This window comes from Ursus americanus, chromosome 4, assembly GCF_024610735.1.
Source record: "Ursus americanus isolate L20-20 chromosome 4, mUrsAme1.1.p, whole genome shotgun sequence".
Taxonomy (NCBI): Eukaryota; Metazoa; Chordata; class Mammalia; order Carnivora; family Ursidae; genus Ursus; species Ursus americanus.
In genome coordinates, this window is record NC_142130.1 from 57227766 (window position 1) to 57240373 (window position 12608).

At 32.5% G+C, this 12608-nt stretch overlaps 1 protein-coding gene across 3 annotated transcripts in view; it reads right to left on the reverse strand.

Annotated features, from left to right (window-relative positions):
* The window catches only part of EPHA6 (EPH receptor A6), an 814184-nt gene that overhangs the window by 626912 nt on the left and 174664 nt on the right, over positions 1-12608 (reverse strand). The gene's annotated exons all lie outside the window — the stretch shown is intronic.

The window sequence follows — 12608 nt, forward strand, 5'->3', positions numbered from 1 at the left end:
AAAGGGGTTTGCAAACATTTATCTGTAAAAAAATATATATTTTAGGTTTATAGGCCATATGGTATCTGAAGCAACTACTCAACTCTGTTCTTGTAGCTTAAAAGCAGTGACAGACAATATAAATGAACAATCTTGGCTGTTCTCCAAAAAAACTTTACAAAAATGGGCTGGGATGCCAAGCAGGCAGGTTATAGCTTGTCAATCCCTACTATAGGGTATTATGTGATACTGACAGTCTCTCTTCTTGACCTAACTTTTAGTCAGGCTGCTTTAAGCCCTCTGCTCAACTAGACCCAGCTATGGGCTTTGTTTCTGTTCATACAGTCTAGTTTTCACAAGCATTTTGTTAAGTCTTAAATTTAGAGAGAATCCCTCAACCTCAGTATTTGGCCACTTCCTTATCTCCTGATATCTGATCACCCTAGTCTGCTGCATTAGCAAGAATCCTGCAGATCAGTTCAGCTGGAATCATCCCTTACCTGTGATGTTTCCTCTTAGTAATTTTCCATCTGCTGACCTCCACCCTACTGCTTGGCTATAAATTTCCACTTTTCTTTGTTGAGTTCATAGTTGAGCTCAATTCCTCTCCTCTTCTGCAAAACTCCTTTGTAGTAGTCCCTCAAATCAAGTCTGCCTTATAGTTCTTTAACAATTGTCTCATAATTTTTTCTTTAACAATATCAAAAATAATCTAAGATTTTCCTTTGATTGACCAAACTTCATATTTAATACCTAGATGATGCCTTCTTAAAAAAACAAAAACAATTTTGGCTATAATGTCTCATCCTTTCATACTTTAGTAATGTTACTCTTTTGCCTTTTTTAAATCCTTCAAAAAATACTGTTTCAGCATAATTGTGAATTTCCATGAAAATCCTAATTTGTGTCTTACAAATCAGCATCTTTTAGTTGTAACTTTGCCCTAGGTTTCATTTTACTGTAGCAAGAAATTCTCTGTGGGACTCCTGTTTCCACAGATTCCCTAAACTAAAGTACAGTGGAGGTTAATTACACACATTCTAAAGATAGATGATCTCAACAGTTAAGAAACTCTTGGGGACTTAATAAGAAGTGGTAGTGCGGGTCCTACACCCAAATCATTAATGCTCTCCCCTCCCCAATTTCAACCCCTATTAAGTAAGAACTATTGTATTTATTAACCCACCTATTTTCCCCATTAGTGAATTCTATTTTATCACAGATTGAACTATTTCATGTAATTTAGTCTATTTTTTCCATTTCTACTTGGTACCAGTGACAAATAATTTTCTTTGGGAGTTAATACTACATATTTTAAATATTTTCCCTTGATCTATTTTAATATCTGCCAGGGTTCTTGCTCACCTTTACTATTCTTTTCAAATAATCCATATGTCATTCCATTTATTATTTCATGTAAAATTTATAATTATTTCTACTGAGTTCAAAGTGACTAAAACAATGATTTCTAAGAATTTTGAGTGTGATTTGTTCAAAATTCTAAGTTAACATTTATATCTTCCAAATATTTAAGTTTCTCATTCAGGAACACAGTTTCTCATCCAAGAATTATTTTGTTCTTTACATCACTCAAAATACATTTGTACTTCATTGCATTAGGCAGAATATCCTCTTGCCAACATTTTAAAAATTAAAGAAAAATGTATAATTCAACATTAAAGTAATAAATGCATCAAGACCACATAACATTACTTTATTGAATCAAAGATGGGTCATCTAAGGAGATATATTATTATAACCCCTAAATAGGTTTATAGAGAAATTTTATGGTCACCTCAATAGATGCCAAAGAACTTTTAAAAAAATTTAGCAACCATTATGAATAAAAATATTATCTAATTAATGTATGATATTTACAGAAAAATTTAGGAAAGTATACAATTAAATATAGTATTTCATATGCATGGCAAATTAGTTCACATTAAGCAATCTGTAATTACTTGTGAATGTAGCCACATATAATTAAACTTCAAGAAGAGTATGCTCTTGGTCATAACGCAATTAGTAAATTAATAAAAAATCTTTAGGAAAGCTCTCACATAATCCATAGCCATTGCCATCTCAAAGTTTTACCAATTAAAATCTTTATAATTAATTTTATTAAAAGTATTTAATTGGTCAACATAGCACTAAAGATTATAAGCTTTTTCACTGTGGTAGGGTAAAAAATCACCCACCCTGAATTGTAGTTAACTTTAAAACAGGAATAGAAATAAAACAAAGAAATAAGGATACTAGTCACCTTAACAAAAAGACAAATAAATTACAGTTCTATTTAAAGAATTCTATCCAAAACAATGGTTGTTTATCTCTGTCCAAAGAAACAGGGTTTGCATCTTTCAAGAGGTTTTCATGACTTTTTATAGTAGTCACTTTTGATGCTGTCAAATAACAGGAATAAATCATGCTTTCTCCTTGTCCACCGCTGAAGAGAAAGCAGAGCTTGTTTTTATGCTCCCAGAGTTCCCATCAATTTTGGTACTGCATGCTTCTTTATATGGTGATAGTCCTTGTATATAGCAACTGGCAATCGGAAATCTCCATCCCTTTAAATTTATCACCACTCTACAGTTCCCTGTAAAACTGAGACTAAATACTATATTCCTTATTTATTGGAGCTCATTCTGAAAACAGATAGTTTGTCCTAAGCTCAGATTGAAAATAGTAACTGGTTATCAAAGTTTATTGTTCATACAGAATCATGATAGGAAGCTATGTCATTACTAAACTTTTCTACTGTATAGTATTATATGTAAAAAAGAAAAAATCAAGTACAATAAAAGACTTATTCTTTAAAAGGCTAGAACACCAGTTATCTATTTAATTCTACGTCATTATTTCAAAGGACTCAAAATATTAAGGATGTCTCCCCCTATCATCACAATGTGTATTTGAGTTTATAACTAACTCCCAGGTAATTATAGTAACTGCTATAATAAATGAAATCAAGAATGCCTTTCTCACAAAGGATCACAAGATATTTTACACCAAAGTAAACATATTAAATGTATTTATATCAGATACCTTGTTCTACCTTGTTTTACCCACTCCTTTTTCTGCATCGTGTTTCCTTTGATGCTTGTTTTTCTTAGAATTATGTTGTCCTTTGAAATATACTTCCCTAGAGCTTAAATATGTAAATATCTGAAAATGCAAATTACTACACTTTTGTTCATATGGAGAATACAGTCAATCATACCTCTGTAGTTCCAATGCCAGCTATGAATATATAATGAAAAAATTTATAACATAAAATTATTCCTAAATTTTAAGATGTATGATATTATAATTTTACTATTTATAGTTGTTACGATGCTTGGAATATGATTTACTCTGAATTACGTACAGATTTAATAAATACAATATTTTATTATTACATTGTATTTCTATAAAATGAAAAGTGTGATCTTTTTCTTCTCTGGTAAAATTTTGTCATTATGTCTTCAATGCACTACATAATATTCCAGTGGGAGGTTTATCCTGAATATTCTCTGCTATTTGTGGATGCGAAGTAGAAATAATCAGCCCCTTCAAAATAGTTTAATCCTATTTTTTTCCATGAAAAGAAAATAGGTTTGGATTTATTCAAGTAACTTTTCTTTCTTTCTCTTTTTTTTTTAAGATTTTATTTATTTTTTTGAGAGAGAGAGTGCAGGAGGAAGTGGGAAGGAGGGGCAGAGGGAGAAGTAGGCTCCCTGCTAGCAGCAAGCCCATTCGGGGCTTGATCCCTGGACCTGAGATCAAGATCTGAGCCCAAGGCAGATGCTTAACCAACTGAGCCACCCAGGCGCCCTGGAGTAACTTTTCTTTTAATGTTTACTTTAACATGATTAGCTCAGTTTTTATTTGGTTTGATGTAACATTGTTACATAGCTTTTTCTTATCTGTTGATAAAAAAATCCTGATTATATGTACTGGACATACATAGCTTAATATTAAAATTCACACTAAAAAGCTTTTACTCTATGGATTATATAATTTTTACAAGTGTGGTAACTGTGGGTAAAACTTTTAAGTCACTTGTATGCCAAAACTCTTAAGGAAAAGGTATGCACTCTATATGCTCTCCTTCTCCCACTCATTGGATACAGATAACTATAAAGCCATATGTGATAATGAAGCTACAAGTGGAAACTGTAGAATTCTACTATTCTCTGTATGAAGGAAAGCAGTCAGCAACCAGGAACACCTCAGATTCTAATGTAAGTGAAAAATAAACTACATGTTGAGGCTCTAGAATTTGGAATTTTGTGTTCTCAGCTTTTAAATATACATATATATCCTCTTAAAAATATATATCTTTTTCAATTGGCACATACCCAAAACAAAAACCAAAAACATGTGGCATTAGCTTAACAGTCAGAAGGCAAATGATATGTAAAACTGTAATAGGAGACTAGACTGATGGAAACCTACTTTATACAGTAGTAACTTTCTTGGTAAAATTTTATCTGCAATAACTTGGAAGGCAGGTCAAGTGCTAATTTCTTTGTGTTGACTGAAACTTGATGCATCTAATGAGATAGTTCCAGGAACAGATGAGCTCAAGCAATACTAGTTGAATTGAAAATTAAAAAAAAAAAAAAAAAAAAAAAAGGAATAGATGAGTATAGAACTTTAGCACATTCGGGATTATAAAAAGATGATTTCTGTCCCTTCAAATGGAGACAAAAGTAAGAAAAGAACATCTTGAGCACCAAAAACAAATTAAGACATCATAGTTAAACAAAGAGAGTCAGCTCCGTGTCTAAGATCTATTCAATCCTATTTTATAATGACCTCAATTTAGTTGCCATTAAGTTGAGAGAAGCATGTGAATGAAGCAGCAAGTAGATACATTAATAAATAAGACACACTTGAAAATTATGGCTAAGAAAGAACATTGGGGTGTGGACTTCTATGTGTAGTTTTGGCACATGGAATTGACAAATAGATTAAAAGTCTACTTTGAGTTTTAGTAAATTTTATTGCCAACAAATCATGAGTCTGGTCTAAAAGAGTCTATAGCTATAAAATGATCCTCAAGCTCTCAGACGAGATCGGGCATGTTCAGGGTGCTATGGTCGTAGACCCTCAAGCTCTCAAAACCGATTATCATAAAACAGGTATGAAAGCTGTTTGGCCACCAATAGCTACTTCAGAAATTGTCAGTAGGATAAAAGAAGCTCACAGATAGTGGAGTCAATGGCCATCAAGAACAATGGGTAAGAGTGTCTCTGTGAATTTAATGTCATATCTGTTCCGAGCTTCTTCACAATGACTGCCCATCATTGCTATGGCTGTGTTTACTCTCTTTTCTCAATGGGAGTTTTCTATTTATTTCAAACACTATATACTTTGTTAGGGGTAGGTGGCGTTTCACTCAATCTGTGCATTACCAGTTGACAAGAAGACATATTTTAACCTGATGGAAAAAATTCTGTATTACCAGATACATGAGGATGAACATACAGGTATTGTGGGTGAAATGGCAGATTATTACAGACATGACAAAGTATTTACAAAAATTGGGGCTTCCTCTTCCATGACAGAGAACCATTGTTGGAAAGTGACTACTACTGAAACAGGGACAGCATTTAACATCTTATCCCTCCCTATCTGCAGGTGGTTGTGACCATATAACTAGTTCTCACTGCTGATATGTGAAAAGAAATGATGTGTCTCTTCACATCTGAGTTGGTTAAAAAGCACATGTGCCTTCTTCAATCTCCTTTTACAATTTCTGAGCTGGACACAGATAACTACAAAACTCTTAAGAGATAGGTTGGTTCGCTAAATGCAAGAAGGCTACACCCCTGAATCATTGCATTGGGTGGAACTCCTATCAATCAGGAATACCAACATGAATTCTTTGGTAAATTTATTAGTGCCCTTAAGTTTGCTCTATATAAGGCCTCAGTGAGCAGAATTAGTACAACTATAAAATCTCCAAATTAAAAAAAAAAAAAAAGACACAGAAACAGAAACAGAAAACAAGTTAGACTATAAGTAACAATTCCAAAGTACATACACAATTGACCCTAATGCTTAAAAAACAGCCAATGAATTAAGATCAGGAGATTAATTTAGACAGAATTGCTTTAAAAATTAATTTGTGCGAGTAAGATCCTTAAAGAATAAAATAACATCTATAAGAGAAAAATTATGAAATAAACCAGGCAGAAATTTAAAAAAAGCAAGAAATGAAAAAAATGAATAGCAAAAATCAGTGAAGATAAAAATAACTCAATAGATGAGATAAACTTAACTAGGTGTAGTCAGAGTGAAAATTCATAACCTGGAAATTAGTGCTAAAGTTAAAATATTAAAAAAAAATCAGAGACAAAAAGGATATTGAAAGTCTCTAACAAATATCTAATAGGTACTCTAGAAACAGAGAACAGAAAAATGTAACACACACTTTCTTAGTTTAAAAAAATGTGAATCAGGTAAAAAGAAAGGCACACCAGTTACATCATGATGTAACCGAAGACCAAATATATGGAATCTATAATCTCCCAAGTAATGAGAATTAGTCAGAAGAACATTAGCAACTATGGTTTCAATAGATTCTCATGGACAGGGAAATAATATTTTTAGAATGTTGAGAAAAATAATAAACACCTAGTATTCTGTACCCAAATAAACAATTTTTGAAAAAGAAGGTTAAAATAAAGATATTTTTAGATATCCACTAAATAGAGAGTTTAAATACTTACAACACCTTGTCAAAAGATCTATCAAAAATATATATCTCAGCAAATAGAATGTTGAGCGCAGGTAACAGGAGGTAATAAGAGAAAAAAATAGCCAGCATAAAAACCTAACATATCTTGGTGTCTCTAAGTGTTGACTTTATAAACTTCTTAATTTTGTTTCTTTAAAAGCCAGAACTAAATTTCAAAACTGGTAGCAAATTCAGTGGGTGGCATGGCATACCATGTTTGAAAAGTGAATGGAGATGCTAAATAATTTTATCTTCTTTTTGAAATATTTGTGTTAAGAAAGTAATTTTTAAAAATTAAGGATAGCCTCTATAGAAATATGAGTCTTAGCATTTAAGTCAGCAGAGAGTAACACAGATACTAAAATTGAAGTTAAAATTTGGTTAAAATAATATACTAAAAATGATCATTTCAAGCCAGCTTATGTTTTAACCTATTTTTAAAATTGTGACAAAGAAAAAAATATAATTATTTAACTTTACTCTGTCTTTCTTGGAAATAACACTTTCTATTTTTAGACACCTTGGAGCCTCTTGATTTCATATTCTTCTGAAGCTGGATGAAAGTCAGGAATTGCTTCATGAAAAAGCAGCTTTATTTGGAATTGAAGGTTATATTGTAAGAGCTTCTATTTAGTTTTGAGAACCTTTAGAAAGTGAAAATACTATTTGGGCCAATAAGTATGCCCTTTTATTCTGATCCCAATCTCACCTTTTGGCTTTCCATCATATCCTCAAACCCCTTTATTTAATGCCAGCAAATCTTGGTGTCTCAAAATTTCTTTATGCTCCCTGCTTCCACAATCATCTCTGATAACATGATTAGACAGAAGATCATAAACACAGAGCATAAGTGTTTCTGAACTGCAGCAGAGGACAGAGCCATGAAGCCTTAATAACAACACTCTTCAGGAACTCAAATCAATAGCTATGTCACCAAAGGCCCTGTGTATCTCATTCACCTCTGTGAACAATAATGCAATGGTTTGAGAACCGCCACCATCCTTTCCTCCTGAATCTTAAAGCAGCACTAGAGAAAAATAAATAAATAAAAGCATATACCTAGAAAGAGGAAGAGTTTTTAAAAAATCCTCAATGTTTCAGAAATTTTATTTTCCCATAGTCAAGTGTTAATTTGGTAAAATATATTATGTGATCCTTAAAGGTTTGAAGAATATGGGGTGCCTGGGTGGCTCAGTCATTAAGCGTCTGCCTTGGGCCCAGAGCATGATCCCCGGGGTCCTGGGATTGAGCCCCACATCAGGCTCCCTGCTCCCCTGGGAGCCTGCTTCTTCCTCTCCCACTCCCCCTGCTTGTGGGCCCTCTCTCGCTGACTGTCTCTCTCTGTCAAATAAATAGATAGAATCTTTAAAAAAGAAAAAAAAGAATATATCCTTGCAGTATATATGTATATATGTGCGTATATTATATTCCCAGCAGGTGTAAAAACCCAAACTCTAACTATTATCTCTAAGTACAGTGCCACTGTCTTAATGAGGTTTATTTTCAATTAATACCGAAGAGAAATTTATTAGACATTCATGTCACTTCAAAACTCACAACTGAACAAAACTGCATTCAATTTTTTCATGTTAATTGTTTCCAACTATTTCTTCCATAGTGTTAAAATATTCTTAAATATATATAGCAGTGAAAGACTATTTGATATAAATTAATGTTTTATGAATCAACATTATTTTTTAACTTAAATCCTTCATGGAATAGATTAAGACAATTAAAAAAATAAAATCTGTAATACCAATATGCCCAAGTATGATAGTTTTAATTATAAACCTATGAGATAAAATTAAAATAGTTATGAAAAATAAGTTGAGACTTGAGCCAAGCATAAAACACTGCTTATTACATATAACAGAATAACCTAAATTACTGTGTTTGATTTTAAATTTTAGCATATCTGCTTAATGTAATATTTATGTCTATTTAAACCTGATAATAGCAAGAATAAGAGAACCTCTCTCTTCTACGCTTCTAGAATTTGTATCTAGTTAGATATGCCTTCACAATATTACAGAGAAATGAATCACATGTTCTAACATTCAGTAGTACAACCTTTAGGATAAAATATAATGATAAATTATTTAAATTCAAATAAATACACATTAATCATAACATATTGATAGTATGGGTAAACACAGATTAATTCTATTTTAAACCAGCTTATTGTGTTTTTGTTACATAGCAGATCAAGAGTTCTCAAATCCATTCAAGTAAGTTATCAAAATCCCTAAAACCTCATTATAATGTTTCCTATTTATCATATTTTACATCAAAGCTCCAGTAAGTCCATATATTTTTACATTATTCTCAGTAGCCTGAATTTCAGACTAGACATGTAGATTCTGTTCTAATTGTGTTCATATCAGATTCCAAAAAATAAACACAGACAAAAAGAGCCTAATGAGTGATCAATAACTTAGGGTTCCTCTGCACTGGTGGATAGGCAGGAAAAGTTAAATAATCAAGATAAAGGTATGGATGCCTGGAATGAGGAAATGAAAGAGAAGCAGAAAGAGAAAATTGAGGAACAAGAGAAAAGATGGAAATAGGGAGGGAAAACACAAACACCAGACTAAAAGATATTTAGGCTTTAGTTCTTAGTCTAGTATCAATTTCTGAGTGGCCCCAGGGAATAAAAGTCTGTTCTCAGTAAATGAGTATCCTGATTTATAAAATGAGGGATAAAGATATATTTTAAAGATTTTATTTATTTAAGAGAGAAAGAGAGAGTGAGTGAGAGAGCACAGCAGGGGGAATGGCAGAGGGAGTGGCAGAAGCAAGCTGATGTGGGGCTGCTGAGCAGAGAGCCTGATGTGGGGCTCGATCCCAGTACCCTGGGATCATGAACTGAGCCCTGAGCCGAAGGCAGATAAAGATATTTTTTTAGGACTTTCCAGATCTAAAGCAACCAGATCTACTGCAACCCATCCTGAAGAAACCTTTCCTATTTCACAGAAATGAGAAGAAACGAAGCACTCTGTAGGTATACCAATAGTGTGCTATAGTGCCTTTAAGTACTAAGTAGAGCTTGGTTCTCAGTGCCTTATGATCATTCATATCAATAAATTTCTTACCCTTGATTATACACATATTTTTAAAATACTCCTCCTTTATCTGACAGCCCTGGTGAAGCAGACATATACATAGTTCTTATAAATAAGGAGGATGAAAATAAATAAAAAGATAAATAGGAAGGAAAGAAGGAAGGGAAGAAGGAAGGAAGGAATGGGATGACTCAGAGGGCCTACCCAAGAACCACAGAAGGAAGCCAAGAACCACAGAGAACCAATCCCAGGGAGTAGAACCAGGATCCAATCAAAGAGCATTCCCTGCCCTTATTATAAGAGATGGTGACAACATCCATCTGGATTTCAGAATCACAATGGACCAGTGACTGCTGTGTTCCTAGCCCTAAGGAGTGGGAGAATCTTTTACAGTTATCCTGTCCCTATCCCATGTGTACTGTGTGTGTGAGGAATAATAACTTAGCTTGTTAGTTCTCAGTTGTTCGGGTCAAGAGGAACTTGAGCTATGAAGCCTCATTTACATCTGGACCTGAATTTTAATGGTGCTCGTCTGGACTTAACATGATGACATAATGGAATAAATGTTTGGGAGGATGTGGAGTTTTGTGCATGAAGGAGGGACATTAATCATGAGACTCCAGAGTGGACTAAGGTACACTATCACATTGGCAGCTCTCTATAAACATACATCCAGGTATTCACCCCCTTGTATGGCACCCCCTCATATACTCACTCTATTTGGCCATGTGAAAAACTCCCTCTTAAGGCAGCCACTATACTGTAAAAAATCTTAGACCAGATTTTTAAATGATGAGATACCACATACAAAGAAATTCTGGAAGATGAGAGCTCATCTTAGACATTCTAGCTCTGGTCAACCTCACAGCTGAATTCAGTTGCACTAGTGACCTTTGCTTACCCTAAAGCAAAAGAACTACCCAGTTGAGCCCTGAGAAATCATAAATCAGTGTGGTTTTAAGCTAGTAAGTTTTGGGCTCTTTTATCTCAATAACAATAGATAACTGAAACATAAGGTTTATTTGTATTTATCTCTACCACTTACCAAAGTGATTAACAGATAAGTAGGTACTCAAAAATGTTAATAGCTTAAATAAATTAAATGTTCTAACAAAACAGACCAGAAGAAATGATACAGAGCTACTGTTTTTTCTTCTCCAATTACACACACACACACACCCCCCTCACATTATATATGTGACCATATAATATTTGAGCTATGATTTTATTCATATAAGTTCCAAATAATTGGCCATTTAGCTTACATGTAATTCAGAGATTTGGTTGTGAAATGAGTTGTTGACAGATGGCAATAGAATCTGATAAAAATTATTATCAAAGGAAATAAAAAAGCAATACAAAACATTAAAAATAGATACTTAAATAAGTACTCTGAAATGACGACTGGTGGTATTGCAAGACACTTTTTTTTCTAAAAATGAGGTCTCTACATCCACTCTGGCTTCCCCTGTGTTTGTAAATAGCAATTTATTGTATTAAATTGGAACCAAGCAGAAAGGCTTGTTTTTATTAGTTCTCCATATACTTTATCATGAGTTGATTAGAACCACTACTTTATTTATGGATAAGGAAACTGTGATTTCAAAGTCAATAAGCCATGGATTTAGAATTCAAGCTTAATTCTTCCAATTTCTGCCATCCACTACAAGAAGATGATGAACATTTGTAAAGTACTCACTCTCTCATGTTTCTATAATCAAATAAATTAAAATAAAGATAACAAGCCATAAAAACAGATGAGTACACCAGTAGCTCTACACAAGATGATAATGATTATCATTTGTCCAAAATCATCCTTATCCAAAAAATGAAAGAATTTTAAGGCATATAAATAAGAACGAAATTCACAGAGTAAACATATTAAGAGAAAACATCTAGCCATCAATAATTGTCACTACCTCTTATTCTGTGATTAATGTCATAAAAATACAAATATTTAATAAAAGCTAATCACACTTTCTGAGAATTATTCTTTGCATATTTAAAATCTTTATTGATTTTACCAATATTCATGCCCAGCTTCTACCTAATTTCAAATGTGGTAAAACTACTTGGTTAGTATGTGTAATGTTTTATCCTCAGCTCTTATTATCCTCTTAATCCCACTGATTATTCACATATATTAATTTTTCTTTAGTTTATTTTCCAATATATAGAAATGTTTTATAAATCCCCCTCAAAGAATCATTTCTCATTATTCCATTCTAAATCTTTGTTATGGTTGAATAAAACTTTTGAATTCAATCTATATTGATAAACCGTAATGAAACATTTTTTAGTAATTAAATAGTAGAGGAAAGCTGGTTCATGCTTTATAAAAATTATAATACAGATTCTATGCAAATATTAATATTTTTAAACAACCAAACATAACCATCATTGGAAACTCTACTGAGTTTCAATATTCAAAAACCCAAGTGTTTTATAAATAGATAAAACCTTTAAAAATTCACATGTATTTTTGATGACAAGTATGTTTTTTCCTATTTTTCTTATTTATTCTTATTTGTCCTTGTTAAAGAACATGAATATAGCACCAACAAAGAAGTCAATAAATTCAATATGGTGCTACAGAAAACAAACTTATAAATCATCTACCATTAAGAGGGAAGTATCTGTATTATGTTACTATTTATCAAGCCGTAATTTCATTTCTATATTTGTGTTTTGATTACAAGTAAATCAAACCAGAACTGATGTATATTCTTTATGCAAAATTTTTTAAATGCATAAATTTATTAGATTAATAAGCTCTCACAAAATGATTCACATATAAAGAAAAAAAATCTTCCATCTTGAAAATTATAGGTATTTGATTA